Source organism: Cryptomeria japonica, unplaced genomic scaffold, assembly GCF_030272615.1.
Source record: "Cryptomeria japonica unplaced genomic scaffold, Sugi_1.0 HiC_scaffold_26, whole genome shotgun sequence".
NCBI lineage: Eukaryota > Viridiplantae > Streptophyta > Pinopsida > Cupressales > Cupressaceae > Cryptomeria > Cryptomeria japonica.
The window spans coordinates 625,479-642,500 of NW_026728848.1; the positions used below are offsets into that span (position 1 = coordinate 625,479).

The 17,022-nt window shown below is 59.8% G+C and overlaps 1 non-coding gene across 1 annotated transcript; it reads left to right on the forward strand.

Moving 5' to 3' along the window:
- The first annotated feature begins 12,599 nt into the window (after nucleotides 1-12,599).
- LOC131861555 (5S ribosomal RNA) lies at nucleotides 12,600-12,718 on the forward strand. The gene has a single exon (XR_009360627.1). It is a non-coding gene; the product is annotated as a 5S ribosomal RNA (ribosomal RNA).
- The last annotated feature ends 4,304 nt before the right edge of the window (nucleotides 12,719-17,022 follow it).

Consider the following 17,022-nt stretch of genomic DNA (forward strand, 5'->3'; position numbering starts at 1 on the left):
CCCCCTCTACCCTCTGTCGAAACACTCGGCATTGCTGCTCCCTAAGGTGAGCTTCTCCTCATAGGCAATTCCGCTCTTATCCGGTCACGTTTGTGTGCCCGAATTTCGCAAGGCAACCTCCATGGGACATGGAAAAGACTCGAGAAGAGAGCTCGCTCACGGGAGAGAGAAGCCAAGGAGACCACGAGAGTGCTGAGAGTGGGACAGCGCTGAATAGGCGGGAGAAGCCTGCGCGTATAAACGGAGATATATATCCAATTGCAACGAAGGAACGTGCCAAAGATCGAGAACAATGGCAGAAATGCTAGTAACGTGCACTTCGGGACCAACGCATCACCGGAAGACAACCGCCAAACATCGAAAGAGTCGCGATGCTCCGCAACCTACGTGCAAAGCGGTCGCACACCGGGTAAGGGAGTGAGAGCCCCAAACATAGCTGGGCGAGGCGCTCACTCCGCTCTTTAATATCTCGTTAATACCGCCAAGGAAATGGCACAAGCACACACACACAAGCATCCTCGGAAGAGGACAGTTCGAGTGACAGGTCAAATCCAAGAGTTCCGAAGACTACCTCCAGGAACAATCGGGAACAAGACCGATTACAAGTCGTCGAGTCTGTTACTGGGCGAACACGAGATGCGCACAGGAAATCGATCAGCCCTCACAATGGCCCAAGGCCAGAGATCGGACTGCTACGATTTACCCCAACAATCATCGTGCCACTCTTCGCAGAGAGGTGATAGACGCCAACGAGCCCGCGCATAGCAATCGAGGTGTAAAAAGGGCGTTGAAGGCAGGAAGCCTGGACGAAAGAGGCTACGAGGTCACCTCGAAGCGGTCTAAGAATCGGGCGCACTTGGGGCGACTACCAGTGCCAACCCCTTATCCCGCGGTGCGTCCGACACACAGAAATTTCCAAGGCGGCCAAGGAGCCTCCCCGCATAGCAATCGGGGTGTGAGGTTACGGATGCAGCATTGATAGCAATCGAGGTGTGAGGCGAAGGATGCAGAAGTGAGAGCCGAGGGATGTAGCAGAGATAGCAATCGGGGTGTGTGATGCAGAAGAGATAGCAATCGAGGTGTGCGGTGGGAAGGGCCCAGCAGCCAGAATGCATGAAGCGACGGATGAAGCAGTGATGACAACCGGGCTGTGAGGAGAGGAGGGATGCAGCCAAGAAAGCAATCAGGGCTCGAGGCAAGGGATGCATCAAGGATAGCAATCATGTTGTGAGGCGAGATTCCAAAGGCTAAACGTGAGAGGCTGCAGGGTCGACTCAGAGAGGTCTATGCATGTGAGAGGCTGAAAGCAAGGTCGACTCGGAGCGGTCTATGCATCGGGCGCGCTTGGGGCGACTACCAGTGCCAACCCCTTATCCCGCGACGCGTCCGACAAAGAGAACGTTCCAAGGCGGCAGAGGAGGTTACCAGCCGAAGGATGCAGTAGCAATAACAGGTATAGTTCCGCGGCGGCCGAGAAGACTCACCGCATAGGAATCGGGATGCGAGGCGAGGGATGCGGCGGGAAGGCCCCGACGGCTAAACGGAAGAGGCTGCAGGGCCGCCTCGGAATGGTCCAAGCATCGGATGCGATTGGGACGACTACCAGTGCCAACCCCTTATCCCGCGATGCGTCCGATACACAGATAGTTCCAAGGCGGCCGAGGAGCCTCACCGCATATCAATCGGGGTGCGAGGCGAGGGATGGGGCGGGAAGGCCCCAACGGCTAGACGGAAGAGGCTTCAGGGCCACCTCGGAATGGTCCAAGCATCGGACGCGCTTGGGGCGACTGCCAGTGCCAACCCCTTATCCCGCGATGCGTCCGATACACAGATGGTTCCAAGGCGGCCGAGGAGCCTCACCGCATAGCAATCGGGGGTGCGAGGCGAGGGATGGGGCGGGAAGGCCCCAACGGCTAGACGGAAGAGGCTTCAGGGCCGCCTAGGAATGGTCCAAGCATCGGACACGCTTGGGGCGACTACCAGTGACAGCCCCCTATCCCGCGATGCGTCCGATACGAAGATGGTTCCAAGGCGGCCGAGGAGCCTCACCGCATAGCAATCGGGGTGCGAGGTGGGGGATGCGGCGAGATGGCCCCAACGGCTAGACGGAAGAGGCCACAGGGCCGCGTGGGAATAGTCCAAGCATCGGACGCGCTTGGGGCGACTACCAGTGACAACCCCTTATCCCGCGATGCGTCCGATACGAAGATAGTTCCAAGGCGGCCGAGGAGCCTCACCGCATAGCAATCGGGGTGCGAGGTGGGGGATGCGGCGAGATGGCCCCAACGGCTAGACGGAAGAGGCTGCAGGGCCGCCTCGGAATAGTCCAAGCATCGGACGCGCTTGGGGCCACTACCAGTGACAACCCCTTATCCCGCGATGCGTCCGATACGAAGATAGTTCCAAGGCGGCCGAAGAGCCTCACCGCATAGCAATCGGGGTGCGAGGTGGGGGATGCGGCGAGATGGCCCCAACGGCTAGACGGAAGAGGCCACAGGGCCGCCTCGGAATAGTCCAAGCATCGGACGCGCTTGGGGCGACTACCAGTGACAACCCCTTATCCCGCGATGCGTCCGATACGAAGATAGTTCCCAGGCGGCCGAGGAGCCTCACTGCATAGCAATCGGGGTGCGAGGCGAGGGATGCGGCGAGATGGCCCCAAAGGCTAGACGGAAGAGGCTGCAGGGCTGCCTCGGAATAGTCCAAGCATCGGACGCGCTTGGGGCGACTACCACTGCCAACCCCTTATCCCGCGATGCGTCCGATACACAGATAGTTCCGAGGCGGCCGAGGAGGTGGGGGATGCAGCGAGATGGCCCCAACGGCTAGACGGAAGAGGCTGCAGGGCCGCCTCGGAATAGTCCAAGCATCGGACGCGCTTGGGGCGACTACCAGTGACAACCCCTTATCCCGCGATGCGTCCGATACACAGATAGTTCCGAGGCGGCCAAGGAGCCTCACCGCATAGCAATCGTGGTGCGAGGTGGGGGATGCGGCGAGATGGCCCCAACGGCTAGACGGAAGAGGCTGCAGGGCCGCCTCGGAATGGTCCAAGCATCGGATGCGCTTGGGGCGACTACCACTGCCAACCCCTTATCCCGCGATGCGTCCGATACACAGATAGTTCCAAGGCGGCCGAGGAGCCTCACAGCATAGCAATCAGGGTGCGAGGCGAGGGATGCGGCGAGAAAGCCCCAACGGCTAGAGGGAAGAGGCTTCAGGTCCGCCTCGGAATGGTCCAAGCATCGGACGCGCTTGGGGCGACTACCAGTGACAACCCCTTATCCCGCGACGCGTCCGATACACAGATAGTTCCAAGGCGGCCGAGGAGCCTCACCGCATAGCAATCGGGGTGCGAGGCGAGGGATGCGGCGAGAAGGACCCAACGGCTACACGGAAGAGGCTTCGGGGCCGCCTCGGAATGGTCCAAGCATCGGACGCGCTTGGGGCGACTACCAGTGACAACCCCTTATCCCGCGACGCGTCCGATACACAGATAGTTCCAAGGCGGCCGAGGAGCCTCACCGCATAGCAATCGGGGTGCGAGGCGAGGGATGCGGCGAGAAGGACCCAACGGCTACACGGAAGAGGCTTCGGGGCCGCCTCGGAATGGTCCAAGCATCGGACGCGCTTGGGGCGACTACCAGTGACAACCCCTTATCCCGCGACGCGTCCGATACACAGATAGTTCCAAGGCGGCCGAGGAGCCTCACCGCATAGCAATCGGGGTGCGAGGCGAGGGATGCGGCGAGAAGGACCCAACGGCTAGACGGAAGAGGCTTCGGGTCCGCCTCGGAATGGTCCAAGCATCGGACGCGCTTGGGGCGACTACCAGTGACAACCCCTTATCCCGCGACGCGTCCGATACACAGATAGTTCCAAGGCGGCCGAGGAGCCTCACCGCATAGCAATCGGGGTGCGAGGCGAGGGATGCGGCGAGAAGGACCCAACGGCTAGACGGAAGAGGCTTCGGGTCCGCCTCGGAATGGTCCAAGCATCGGACGCGCTTGGGGCGACTACCAGTGACAACCCCTTATCCCGCGACGCGTCCGATACACAGATAGTTCCAAGGCGGCCGAGGAGCCTCACCGCATAGCAATCGGGGTGCGAGGCGAGGGATGCGGCGAGAAGGACCCAACGGCTAGACGGAAGAGGCTTCGGGTCCGCCTCGGAATGGTCCAAGCATCGGACGCGCTTGGGGCGACTACCAGTGACAACCCCTTATCCCGCGACGCGTCCGATACACAGATAGTTCCGAGGCGGCCGAGGAGCCTCACCGCATAGCAATCGGGGTGCGAGGCGAAGGATGCGGCGAGAAGGACCCAACGGCTAGACGGAAGAGGCTTCGGGTCCGCCTCGGAATGGTCCAAGCATCGGACGCGCTTGGGGCGACTACCAGTGACAACCCCTTATCCCGCGACGCGTCCGATACACAGATAGTTCCAAGGCGGCCGAGGAGCCTCACCGCATAGCAATCGGGGTGCGAGGCGAGGGATGCGGCGAGAAGGACCCAACGGCTAGACGGAAGAGGCTTCAGGGCCGCCTCGGAATGGTCCAAGCATCGAACGCGCTTGGGGCGACTACCAGTGACAACCCCTTATCCCGCGACGCGTCCGATACACAGATAGTTCCGAGGCGGCCGAGGAGCCTCACCGCATAGCAATCGGGGTGCGAGGCGAGGGATGCGGCGAGAAGGACCCAACGGCTAGACGGAAGAGGCTTCAGGGCCGCCTCGGAATGGTCCAAGCATCGGACGCGCTTGGGGCGACTACCAGTGACAACCCCTTATCCCGCGACGCGTCCGATACACAGATAGTTCCGAGGCGGCCGAGGAGCCTCACCGCATAGCAATCGGGGTGCGAGGCGAGGGATGCGGCGAGAAGGACCCAACGGCTAGACGGAAGAGGCTTCAGGGCCGCCTCGGAATGGTCCAAGCATCGGACGCGCTTGGGGCGACTACCAATGACAACCCCTTATCCCGCGACGCGTCCGATACACAGATAGTTCCGAGGCGGCCGAGGAGCCTCACCGCATAGCAATCGGGGTGCGAGGCGAGGGATGCGGCGAGAAGGACCCAACGGCTAGACGGAAGAGGCTTCAGGGCCGCCTCGGAATGGTCCAAGCATCGGACGCGCTTGGGGCGACTACCAGTGACAACCCCTTATCCCGCGACGCGTCCGATACACAGATAGTTCCGAGGCGGCCGAGGAGCCTCACCGCATAGCAATCGGGGTGCGAGGCGAGGGATGCGGCGAGAAGGACCCAACGGCTAGACGGAAGAGGCTTCAGGGCCGCCTCGGAATGGTCCAAGCATCGGACGCGCTTGGGGCGACTACCGTTGCCAACCCCTTATCCCGCGATGCGTCTGATACACAGATAGTTCCGAGGCGGCCGAGGAGCCTCACCGCATAGCAATCGGGTTGCGAGGCAGATTATTGGGAAGGGAACCCCCTGGGATGCGGCTCAAGCAGTGCCCAAAGGGACTGGAATGCGGAATCACATCGAGAGACCCAAATGCTATACGAGGGCTCAAATCGAATTATCGATTTGGCCACGACATGGACGCATCGGAACGACTACCTTTGCCGAACCACTCGCAATTGCATCCATACCGAAACCAATAGACATTTCCGTTAGAGCCCTCGCATAGCATTCGGGAATCTCGCATGCCCCTCTAAATCGACCAATGCTGGCGCTCAATGAAAATCCGAGCGCTACCACCGTTCGAGCGCCAGCATTGGTCGAGTTAGAGGGGCACGGGGGAGAATGCTCCAGTCAACACCTCCCCTATATAAGTTATTTGTCCGATTCTCGCACAACCGTAGTCTGCCTCGTCGAATCAAACAACGGTCCCAGATTCCGACTTCCGTTCCGTAGAGACCCAAAAGCTAGATGGAGGCTCGCAAGAAAGAGAGTCGGCGCATAGCAATCGGGTTTCTCGAACGTTTAGGGACCGAGCTCACTTGCGGATAGGGCAAAATCCGCCAAGCAACCCAAAAGCTAGACGGGGGCTCGAATCGAATCGCCTAGGCGGCCACAACAACGACGTGTTGGATCGACTACCAGTGCCAAACCATTCAGCAAGACTAGTCTGTGTCGAGGCCGGATAGAGATTCTCAGAGAGCGCCCGCATAGCATTTAGGAGACCTGCCGCGTCCCTCACACTCGACAAATGGTGGTGCACGTTTATAAATCCGAGCGATCCCAACCCTTTCAAGCACCAACATCGGTCGAGATAGAGGGGCACGGAGGGGGCTGCGTGAGACAACACAGTCCCCTATATAAGTTATTTGTCCGATTCTCACACATCCGAAGAATGGTCATCAAATCGGACAACAGCCCAAACTTCCGACTTCGGTCCCAGAAAGCCCAAGAGCTATCTAAAACGTTCATGGCCGGAACTCGATCGCGGCTATACCAGTCCGCCAAGCAACCCAAAAGCTAGACTGGAGCTCTAGTCGAATCACCTCTGTGGCCATTGCAAGGACGTGTTGGAGCGACTACCATTGCCGAACCATTCCGCAGGTCGAGTCCATACCAAGGCCGCATAGAGATTCACGATGAGCTCCTGCATAGCAATCAGGAGACTTGCCGTGTCCATCACAATCGATAAATCCTGGTGCAAGATTTTTGCATCCGAGCGCTCCAACCAGTCGAGCACCAGCATCAATCGACATAAACGGGCACGGGGGGAGGATGCTCGAGAACACTACCTCCCCTATATAAGTTATTTGTCCGATTCTCAAGCAGCCGAAGTCTGGTCATCGAATCGGGTCAAAGACCACAACTTCCGACTTTACCCACAATGCAAGTCATCGAATCGAACATCGGCCCCCGAGTCGGACTCCATGCGTATGTCAGGTCATCGGACCCAAATTCCGCCTTCCTGCGCATGGCGGGCCATCAATATCAACTCGGTCATCGGACCCAAACTCCGCCTTTTTGCGTATGGCACGCCTTCAAATCGGTCATCGGACCCAAATTCCGCCTTCCTGTGCATGGCGGGCCATCAACATCAACTCGGTCATCGGACCCAAATTCCGCCTTTCTGCGCATGGCACGCCATCAACTCGGTCATCGGACCCAAATTCCGCCTTCCTGCGCATGGCAGGTCATCGGACACAAATTCAGACCTCGCCAATATGCCTACGTATCGAATCGGTCATCGGACCCAACTTCCGACTTCATCCATACTGTAGGGTCTTTGAGGTTGGCGCGGTGCGCTCAACCCAGGGAGTCGACCCATCGAAGCATACACCTCCCCTATATAAGCTATTTGTCCGATTCCCACACCTGTGTAGTTTGCACCTCTGACCAGGACATCGACCCCAACTTCCGAACTCGACTGCAACGACGGCACCAGCGCCTTGGTGCGCACCTTGCGACGCACAGTCCCAACATTCGCCTTCCTGCACATGGCAGGTCATCGGACCCAAATTCCGACCTCGCGAGTATGCCTACATATCGAATCGGTCATCGGACCCAACTTCCGATTTCATCCATACCGTAGGGTCTTTGAGGTTGGCGCGGTGCGCTCAACCCGGGGAGTCGACCCAACGAAGCATACACCTCCCCTATATAAGCTATTTGTCCGATTCCCACACCTGTGTAGTTTGCACCTCCGATCAAGACATCGACCCCAACTTCCGAACTCGCCTCCAACGACCGAACCAGCGCCTTGGTGCGCACCTTGCAACGCACAGTGCCAACATTCGCCTTCCTGCACGTGGCAGGTCATCGGACCCAAATTCCGACCTCGCGAGTATGCCTACATATCGAATCGGTCATCGGACCCAACTTCCGACTTCATCCATACCGTAGGGTCTTTGAGGTTGGCGCGGTGCGCTCAACCCGGGGAGTCGACCCAACGAAGCATACACCTCCCCTATATAAGCTATTTGTCCGATTCCCACACCTGTGTAGCTTGCACCTCCGATCAGGACATCGACCCCAACTTCCGAACTCGACTAAAAAGACCGCACCAGCGCCTTGGTGTGCACCTTGCAACGCACAGTGCCAACATTCGCCTTCCTGCACATGGCAGGTCATCGGACCCAAATTCCGACCTCATGAGCATACCTACTAATCGAATCGGTCATCGGACCCAACTTCCGACTTCATCCATACCGTAGGGTCTTTGAGGTTGGCGCGGTGCGCTCAACCTGGGGAGTCGACCCATCGAAGCATACACCTCCCCTATATAAGCTATTTGTCCGATTCCGACACCTGTGTAGTTTGCACCTCCGCTCAGGACATCGACCCCAACTTCCGAACTCGCCTGCAACGACCGAACCAGCGCCTTGGTGCGCACCAAAAGTGCGCACTTTTGGAGGGCACTTTTGTGCGCTCCAAAGGTGCGCACTTTTGGAGGGCACTTTTCTGCGCTCCAAAGGTGCGCACTTTTGGAGGGCACTTTTTGGAGGGCACTTTTCTGCGCTCCAAAGGTGCGCACTTTTGGAGGGCACTTTTTGGAGGGCACTTTTCTGCGCTCCAAAGGTGCGCACTTTTGGAGGGCACTTTTTGGAGGGCACTTTTCTGCGCTCCAAAGGTGCGCACTTTTGGAGGGCACTTTTTGGAGGGCACTTTTCTGCGCTCCAAAGGTGCGCACTTTTGGAGGGCACTTTTTGGAGGGCACTTTTCTGCGCTCCAAAGGTGCGCACTTTTGGAGGGCACTTTTTGGAGGGCACTTTTCTGCGCTCCAAAGGTGCGCACTTTTGGAGGGCACTTTTTGGAGGGCACTTTTCTGCGCTCCAAAGGTGCGCACTTTTGGAGGGCACTTTTTGGAGGGCACTTTTCTGCGCTCCAAAGGTGCGCACTTTTGGAGGGCACTTTTTGGAGGGCACTTTTGTGCACTCCAAAGGTGCGCACTTTTGGAGGGCACTTTTCCTGCGCTCCAAAGGTGCACACCTAGGTGAGCACCTTCGACCACACCTTGTAGCACACCAAACTCTGACTTTCGACTTCATCCGCAATGCAGGGTCTTTGAGGTTGGCGCAATGCCAGGGGAGTCGACCCATCAAACCCAACACCTCCCCTATATAAGCTATTTGTCTGATTCTCATACATGCGTAGCCTGCAGGAGCAATTAGGACATCGACCCCAACTTTCGGCTTCTAAACGAAAACAAGGTCTTTGAGGTTGGTGTAATGCGAACAACTAGGGGAGTCAACCCATCAAACCCAACACCTCCCCTATATAAGCTATTTGTCTGATTCTCATACATGTGTAGTCTACAGGAGCAATTAGGACATCGACCCCAACTTTTGACTTCTTAACGAAAACAAGGTCTTTGAGGTTGACGTAATGCGCACAACCAGGGGAGTCGACCCATCAAACCCAACACCTCCCCTATATAAGCTATTTGTCCGATTCTCATACATGTGTAGCCTGCAGGAGCCATTAGGACATTGACCCCAACTTTTGACTTCTTAACGAAAACAAGGTCTTTGAGGTTGGCGTAATGCGCACAACCAAGGGAGTTGACCCATCAAACCCAACACCTCCCCTATATAAGCTATTTGTCTGATTCTCATACATGTGTAGCCTGCAACAACGATTAGGACATCCACCCCAACTTCTGAATTCGTCTGCGTTGACCGCACCAAAGGTGCACGCCTTGGTGCTCACCAAAATCCGACTTCCGACTTCTTCTGCTATGCGGGGTCTTTGAGGTTGGCGCAGTGCGCACAACCAGGGGAGTCAACCCACCGAATGCAACACCTCCCCTATATAAGCTATTTGTCTGATTCTCATACATGCGTAGACTGCAGCAATGATTAGGACATCCACCCCAACTTTTGACTTCTTAAACAAGACAGGGTCTTTGAAGTTGGTGCAGTGCACACAACCAGGGGAGTCGACCCATCAAACGCAACACCTCCCCTATATAAAGCTATTTGTCCGATTCTCATACGTGTAGTCTGCAGCAGCGATTAGGACATCGACCCCAACTTCCGAATTCGTTTGCATTGACCGCACCAAAGGTGCACGCCTTGGTGTGCACCCTGGAGTGCACTTTGGTGCTCACCTCGGTGCACACTTTGGTGTGCACCTCGGTGTGCACCAAAGGTGCGCACCTTGGAGCGCACCAAAGGTGTACACTTTGGAGCGCACCACATAGGGTCTTTGAGAGGTTGGCGCAGTGCGCACACCAAGGTGGGTGTTGAGGTGCGTGCCGAGGTGGGTGGGTGCTAGGGTGCGCTCCATGGTGGGTGCCAGGGTGGGTGCGTGCTAGGGTGGATTCCAAAGAGGGTCATAGGGTGGGTGCCAAGGTGGGTTGGTGATATAGTGGGTTCAAAGGTGGGTACTAGGGTGGGTTCCAAGGTGGGTCACAAGTTGGGTGCCAGGATGCGTGGGTGTTAGGTTGGGTGCCAAGGTGGGCTCCTGCGTGGGTGGGTGCTAGGGTGGGTTTCAAGGTGGACGCGAGGGCGGGTGCCAAGGTGGGTAACAAGTTGGGTGTTAGGATGGGTGAGTGCTAGAGTGGGTGCCAAGGTGGGTGGGTGCTAAGGTGGATGCCAAGGTGGTTCACAGGGTGGGTGGGTTCTAGGGTGAGTTCCAAGGTGGGTCACAGGTTCAGTGCTAGGGTGGGTGTCAAGGCGGGTGTCGAGGTGCCTGGGTGCTAGGGTGTGGATGCCAATGTGGGTCATAGGGTGGGTACTAGGGTGGGCTGCAATGTGGGTGCCAAGGTGGGTAACATGCTCGGTGGGTTCTAAATTGGGTGCCAGGGTGGGTGTGCACCCACCTTGCCCGAGGTGGGTGCCAAGGTGCCAGTGTGGGTGGGTGCTAAGGTGGATGCCAAGGTGGGTGAGAAGGTGGGTGATAGGTTGAGTGGTAGGATGGGTGGGTGCCAAGATGGGTCACAGGGTGGGTGCAAGGGTGGGTAGGTGCTAGGGTTGGTGTCAGGGTGGGTGGGTGCTAGGTTGGGTTCCAAGGTGGGTGCGAGGGTGAGTGTCAAGGTGGGTCACAGGTTAGGTGCTAGGATGGGTGAGTGCTAGGGTGCAAAGGTGCCAGGGTGGGTGCTAGGATGGGTCGATGCTAGGGTGAGTGGCAAGGTGGGTCCACAAGTGTCAAGGTGGGTGCCGAGGTGGGTGCCAAGTCGGCGACTGCTATGGTGGATGCCAAGGTGGGTCACGGGGTGGGTGCCAAGTTGCTAGGTTGGGTTCCAAGGTGGGTGCCAACGTGGGTGCTAGGGTGCGTGGGTTAAAGGGTGTGTCACAACGTGGGTGCCAGGATGGGTGCGCACCCACACTGGCCAAGACGGGTGCGGGTGCAAGGTTGGGTTCCAAGCCCGGTCACAGGCTGGGTGCTAGGATGGGTGGGTGCCAAGGTGGGCACCAGGGTGGGTGCACCCACCCTGGCCAAGGTGGGTCACGGGGTGGGTCCTAGGGTGGGTAACGGGGTGGGTACTAAGGTGCGTGCCAAGGTGGGTCATAGGGTGGGTGCCAAGGTGGGCACCAGGGTGGGTGTGCACCAACCCTAGCCAGGGTAGGTCACGGGGTGGTTGTCGGGGTGGGCGTCAAGGAGCCAAGGTGGGTGGCAAGTAGCCAAGTTGCGTGCCAAGGTGGGTGTCGGGGTGGGTGCCAAGGATCCAAGGTGGGTGCCAAGGAACCAAGGTGGGTGTCTGGGTGGGTGCCGAGGTGGGAGCCAGGGTGGGTCCCAAGGTGAGTGCAAAGGTGGGTGCCAGGGTCAAGGTGAGTGCCAATGTGGGTTCCAAGGTGCCAGGGTCAGGGTGAGTGCCAATGTGGGTTCAAAGGTGCTAAGTTGGGTGCGAGGTTGGGTGCGAGGGTGGGTGGGTGCCAAGGTGTGCTAGGTGGAAGCCCGGGTGGGTCGGCATCCCATGGGTGTCGAGTTGGGTGCCTGATGGGTGCTTCTTGTCAAGTTTTAGTCGTCGGGACTCATTTCGAGCCTTAGAGGTCGTTTCTTGTCCGGTTGCCCTGTCTTCGACCTGGGAACCCAATTTTGGTCCTCGGGTCCCATTTTTTTTTGTCTCGCATCCCACTTTTGGCCTGTGGCCTTTTCGGGGTCGATTCTCGTTTTGGGCATCAGAGCATGTTTCTTCTCCTAAAACCCAATATTTGTTTATTAAGTCTCGGAACACATTTTTGTTCTCGTGGACCCATCATGGGTCTTGGAACGCATTTGTGGTCCTTGGGTCCCATTTTGCATCCCGAAACTTGTGTTTTGGTGCTTGATCCCTATTTTGGGTGCCCACCTTGCACCAAGTGCGCACCCGGGGCAAACCGAGCGCCTTGGTGCACCGGGGCAAGATCGAGCGTGCACCCGAGGCGCCCCGAACATGCACCAAGGTGCACTCGGCCCACATGTGAGCGCAGGTCGTTGCGCCCGAGGTGGTGTGTGGGCACCGCGTTGCAGACGGGACACTGCACGCACACGACGCCCCCTCCAGGTGCACGCACGTAGGCCGGGCCGGGTGCACACCCGACGCCCTAGCAAGGTGCGCGCACCCGGGCAGGGCTCACACTTGGCGAACGGGGCGCACTTCGCGAGGGAGGGTGTGCACCTCGACGGGGGTGGGTGGCCGGGGTGGATTCGCACGTGGGTCGCGGTTTGCTAAGTACACACTGCGACAAGCTCATAACGGGTGCGATCATACCAGCGTTAGTGCACCGGATCCCATCAGAACTCCGCAGTTAAGCGCGCTTGGGCCGGAGTAGTACTGGGATGGGTGACCTCCCGGGAAGTCCCGGTGTTGCACCCTTTTTTAGTTTTTCGCCGGGCGTCGCAATGCTATTTGAATAAACCTTTTGCCCGTTTGCGTTCTCGTCGGGGCCGGGCCGGGCCGGGGTGCGCTGCCCGCACTACCGCGCGCGCGGGGGCGACACCGAGCGCGCACCCGAGGCGCCCCGAGCACACAGGCCACGGTGCAACCCGGGCGTTGTGCGCGCACCCCGGTGCGCCCGAGGTGCTGCGCGCGCACCCAGGTGAAATCGGTGTGCACCTCGGCCAGTGCGCGCTCGGTCGAGTCGCGCACGTTGGCCAAGGTGCACGGTGATGTTTCTTACTCTAAGGTTCCGCACCAGACGCCCGGGACAGGTGAGCGAAGCTGGGCGGGGCCGGGTGCGCGGCCGGGGCAGGTGCACGCAGCTGGAGAGAGCTTTGGAGCACACTTCGGAGCGCACCAATGATGCGCTCCATTCAAAAGTTTCCTGAAAAGGCAAAAAAAGTTGAGATTATAGAATTTCCCACTTGAGAGATTGTAAAAAAAAAAAATTTAAAATGAAGGAAACGCGGGTGCCAAGGTGTGCGCGCCCGGGTGCGCAGCCCAGCCAAGGTGTGCGCACCAAGGCGCCCACCCTGGCGAAGGTGCACGCAAGGTGCGCACCCGAGGCAAACCGGACAATTAACCCAACTTTCGACTTCGCGCGCACCTTGGAGCGCACTTCGGAGCGCTCCTTGGTGCGCACCAATCTTGGGCACCTCGGAGTGCACCATGGCGCCCACCAAGGTGCGCACCCGGGGCAAACCGAGCTCCGACTTCGTGCGCACCTTGGAGCGCACGAAAGGTGCGCACCATGGCGCCCACCAAGGTGCGCAGCCCAGCCAAGGCGTGCGCATCAAGGTGCGCACCCTGGCGAAGGTGCGCACCCGGGGCAAACCGAGCTCCGACTTCGTGCGCACCTTGGAGCGCACAAAAGGTGCGCAACCCAGCCAAGGTGTGCGCACCCCGGTCAAACCGAGCTCCGAATCGTGCGCACCAGAGGTGCACGCCATCGTGCGCACCTTGGAGCACACTTCGGAGCCCTCCTTGGTGCGCGCCGATGTTGCGCACCTCGGAGCGCACCCGGGGAAAACAATGCAATTAACCCGACTTTCGACTTCGTGGGCACCTCGGAGCGCTCTCGGGTTCGCACCTCGGAGCACACCGAGGTGCGCACCTTTGATGCGCTGCCTTCACCAATTTCCAGAAAAGGCAAGAAAACATTGAGAAGGTGTGCGCACCGAGGTGCCCACCCTGGCGAAGGTGCACGCGAGGTGCGCACCCGGGGCAAACCGGGCTCCGACTTCGTGCACGCCGCACCTTGGAGCACACTTCGGAGCGCTCCTTGGTGCGCACCAGGGCGCGCAACCCAGCCGAGGTGCCCACCCCGGCGAAGGTGCACGCGAGGTGCGCACCCGGGGCAAACCGGGCTCCGACTTCGTGCACGCCATGGTGCCCACCGCGGCGAAGGTGCACGCGAGGTGCGCACCCGGGGCAAACCGGGCTCCGACTTCGTGCACGCCGCACCTTGGAGCACACTTCGGAGCGCTCCTTGGTGCGCACCATGGTGCCCACCAGGGCGCGCAACCCCGCCGAAGGTGCACGCGAGGTGCGCACCCGGGGCAAACCGGGCTCCGACTTCGTGCACGCCGCACCTTGGAGCACACTTCGGAGCGCTCCTTGGTGCGCACCATGGTGCCCACCAGGGCGCGCAACCCCGCCGAAGGTGCACGCGAGGTGCGCACCCGGGGCAAACCGGGCTCCGACTTCGTGCACGCCATGGTGCGCACCGCGGCGAAGGTGCGCACCCGGGGCAAACCGGGCTCCGACTTCGTGCACGCCGCACCTTGGAGCACACTTCGGAGCGCTCCTTGGTGCGCACCAGGGCGCGCAACCCAGCCGAGGTGCCCACCCCGGCGAAGGTGCACGCGAGGTGCGTACCCGGGGCAAACCGGGCTCCGACTTCGTGCACGCCGCACCTTGGAGCACACTTCGGAGCGCTCCTTGGTGCGCACCATGGTGCCCACCAGGCCGCGCAACCCAGCCAAGGTGTGCGCACCAAGGTGCACGCGAGGTGCGCACCCGGGGCAAACCGGGGTCCGACTTCGTGCACGCCGCACCTTGGAGCACACATCGGGGCGCTCCCGGGTTCGCACCGGCGTTGCGCACCGTGGTGGGCACCTCGGAGCACACCAAGGTGGGCAGCGAGGTGCGCACCTTTGATGCGATGCCTTCACTAATTTCCATAAAAGGCAAAAAAAAAACGAGATTTTAAAATTTCCGTTTTGAAAGATAGTGAGAAAAAGGGAATGCTGGTGCCATCTTGAGCCCGCCCTGGTGCGCAGCCCAGCCAAGGTGTGCGCACCAAGGTGCCCACCCTGGCGAAGGTGCGCGCCCGGGCAATTAACCCAACTTCCAACTTCGCGCGCGCCAGGGTGGGAGCGCACCCAACAACCGGGCCTGGGAAGAGCCAATGCGAGAAACCCCACCAAACGCTCTGACAAAAAAAGAGGGGGCGCTCCAGTAACCCCGCTTCGGAGCGCACCCTGGGCAAACCCAGCCAAGGTGCCCACCCCGGCCAAGGTGCAGGCGAGGTGCGCACCCGGGGCAAACCGGGCTCCGACAACGTGCACGCCGCACCTTGGAGCACACTTCGTAGCGCTCCCGGGTGCGCACCTCAGAGCACACCAAGGTGGGCAGCGAGGTGCGCACCTTTGATGCGCTGCCTTCACTAATTTCCAGAAAAGGCAAAAAAAAAAGGAGATTTTAAAATTTCCGTTTTGAAAGATAGTGAAAAAAACGGAACGCGCGTGCCATCTTGAGCCCGCCCTGGTGCGCAGCCCAGGTAAGGTGCCCACCCTGGCAAAGGTGCGCACCCGGGCAATTAACCCTACTTCCGACTTCGTGCGCGCCAGGGTGGCAACCGGGCCTCGGAAGAGCCAATGCGAGAAACCCCACCAAACGCTCCGACAAAAAAAGAGGCGGCGCTCCAATAACCCCGCTTCGGAGCGCAGCCGGGGCAAACCCAGCCAAGGTGCCCACCCCGACGAAGGTGCACGCGAGGTGCGCACCCGAGGCAAACCGGGCTCCGACAACGTGCACGCAGCACCTTGGAGCACACTTCGAAGCACTCCCGGGTGCCCACCGGCGTTGCGCACCGTGGTGGGCAGCGAGGTGCGCACCTTTGATGCGCTGCCTTCACTAATTTCCAGAAAAAGGCAAAAAAAAATGAGATTTTAAAATTTCCGTTTTGAAAGATAGTGAAAAAAAAGGAACGCGGGTGCCATCTTGAGCCCGCCCTGGTGCGCAGCCCAGGCAAGGCATGCGCACCAAGGTGCCCACCCGAGGTGCACACCCGGGGCAAACCGGGCTCCGACTTCGTGCAGGCCGCACCTTGGAGCACACTTCGGAGCGCTCCTTGGTGCGCACCATGGTGCCCACCAGGGCGCGCAACCCAGCCAAGGTCTGCACACCAAGGTGCCCACCCCGGCGAAGGTGCACGCGAGGTGCGCACCCGGGGCAAACCGGGCTCCGACTTCGTGCACGCCATGGTGCCCACCGCGGCGAAGGTGCACGCGAGGTGCGCACCCGGGGCAAACCGGGCTCCGACTTCGTGCACGCCGCACCTTGGAGCACACTTCGGAGCGCTCCTTGGTGCGCACCATGGTGCCCACCAGGGCGCGCAACCCAGCCAAGGTGTGCGCACCAAGGTGCACGCGAGGTGCGCACCCGGGGCAAACCGGGGTCCGACTTCGTGCACGCCGCACCTTGGAGCACACATCGGAGCGCTCCCAGGTTCGCACCAGCGTTGCGCACCTTTGATGCGCTGCCTTCACTAATTTCCAGAAAAGGCAAAAAAAAACGAGATTTTAAAATTTCCGTTCTGAAAGATAGTGAAAAAAACGGAACGCGGGTGCCATCTTGAGCCCTTCCTGGTGCGCAGCCCAGGCAAGTTGTGCGCACCAAGGTGCCCACCCTGGCGGAGGTGCGCGCCCGGGGCAATCCGGGCTCCGACTTCGTGCACTGCATGGTGCCCACCAAGGCGCGCAACCCAGCCAAGGTGCCCACCGCAGCGAAGGTGCACGCGAGGTGCGCACCCGAGGTGCACACCCGGGGCAAACCGGGCTCCGACTTCGTGCACGCCGCACCTTGGAGCACACTTCAGAGCGCTCCTTGGTGCGCACCAGGGCGCGCAACCCAACCAAGGTCTGCACACCAAGGTGCTCACCCCGGCGAAGGTGCACGCGAGGTGCGCACCCGGGGCAAACCGGGCTCGGACTTCGTGCACGCCGCACCTTGGAGCA